A 2,157-nucleotide genomic window follows, 5' to 3' on the forward strand; every position below is an offset into this window, starting at 1 on the left:
GCTCGTGTCCAAGGCACCAAAGAAGGTTAAAAAGTCAATAACCGATACCTAAAACTTGAATTGTACTACTTCTTACTGGCTATTACATCAACTTAGAAGCATCATCTGTGTTCTGCTATGGTGCTTTTAGTGTCTCCGCATACCGCAGCACGCGACATAGCTTTGCAGACGATAAGTACAACCGTTTCAGAGAGAAGAGCGGCCAATGTGACGATCTGGCTTTAAGTCGATTCGATAACAAATGACGAAAACGGACGGATTTCTCAGGTTTGTACTACATATGAACACTTTTCACATTCTCCCGTGCAACTCGGCTGCTGGTCCTCCTTTCATGCAGAATCTTAAGGTCCTAGCTCATGTCCAAGGCACCAAAGCCAGCTAAAAAGTCAATAACCGATACCTAAAACTTGAATTGTACTTCTTCTTACTGGCTATTACATCATCTTAGAAGCTTCATCTGTGTTCTACTATCGTGCTTTTAGTGTCTCCGAATACCGCAGTACGCGACATAGCTTTGCAGACGATAAGTACAACCGTTTCAGAGAGAAGAGCGTCCAATGTGACGATCTGGTTTTAAGTGATTCGATAACAAATGACGAAAACGGACGGATTTCTCAGGTTTGTACTACATATGAACACTTTTCACATTCTCCCGTGCAACTCAGCTGCTAGTCCTCCTTTCATGCAGAATCTTAAGGTCCTAGCACATGTCCAAGGCACCAAAGCCAGCAAAAAGTTCAATATTCAATACCTAAAACTTTAATTGTACTACTTCTTACTGGCTATTACATCAACTTAGAAGCTTCATCTGTGTTCTACTGTGGTGATTTTAGTGTCTCCGCATACCGCAGCACGTGACATAGCTTTGCAGACGATAAGTACAACCGTTTCAGAGAGAAGAGCGGCCAATGTGACGATCTGGCTTTAAGTCGATTCGATAACAAATGACGAAAACGGACGGATTTCTCAGGTTAGTACTACATATGAACACTTTTCACATTCTTCCGTGCAACTCGGCTGCTGGTCCTCCTTACATGCAGAATCTTAAAGTCCTAGCTCATATCCAAGGCACCAAAGCTAGCTAAAAAGTCAATAATCGATTCCTAAAACTTGAATTGTACTACTTCTTACTGGCTATTACATCAACTTAGATGCTTCATCTGTGTTCTACTATGGTGATTTTAGTGTCTCCACATACCGCTGCACGCGACATAGCTTTGCAGACGATATGTACAAACGTTTCAGAGAGAAGAGCGGTCAATGTGACCATCTGGCTTTAAGTCGATTCGATAACAAATGACGAAAACGGACGGATTTCTCAGGTTTTTACTACATATGAACACTTTTCACATTCTCCCGTGGAACTCGGCTACTAGTCCACCTTTCATGCAGAATCTTAAGGTCCTAGCTCATGTCCAATGCACCAAAGCCAGCTGAAAAGTCAATAATCGATACCTAAAACTTGAATTGTACTACGTCTTACTGGATATTACATCATCTTAGAAGCTTCATCTGTGTTCTACTGCGGTGATTTTAGTGTCACCACATACCGCAGCACGTGACATAGCTTTGCAGACGATAAGTACAACCGCTTCAGAGAGAAGAGCGGCCAATGTGACGATCTGGCTTTAAGTCGATTCGATAACAAATGACGAAAACGGACGGATTTCTCAGGTTATTACTACATATGAACACTTTTCACATTCTCCCGTGCAACTCGGCTGCTAGTCCTCCTTTCATGCAGAATCTTAAGGTCCTAGCTCATGTCCAAGGCACCAAAGCCAGCTAAAAACTCAATATTCGATACCTAAAACTTGAATTCTACTACCTCTTATTGGGTATTACATCAACTTAGAAGCTTCATCTGTGTTCTATTAAGGTGCTTTTAGTGTCTCCACATACCGCAGCACGCGACATAGCTTCTCAGACGATAAGTACAACCGTTTCAGTGACAAGAGCGGCCAATGTGACGATCTGGCTTTAAGTCAATTCGATAACAAATGACGAAAACGGACGGATTTCTCAGGTTTTTACTACATATGAACACTTTTTACATCCTCCCGTGCAACTCGGCTGCTAGTCCTCCTTTCATGCAGAATCTTAAGGTCCTAACTCATGTCCAAGGCACCAAAGCCAGCTAAAAGGTCAATATTGAAT

Source organism: Schistocerca gregaria, unplaced genomic scaffold (genome assembly GCF_023897955.1).
Source record: "Schistocerca gregaria isolate iqSchGreg1 unplaced genomic scaffold, iqSchGreg1.2 ptg000387l, whole genome shotgun sequence".
Lineage (NCBI taxonomy): Eukaryota > Metazoa > Arthropoda > Insecta > Orthoptera > Acrididae > Schistocerca > Schistocerca gregaria.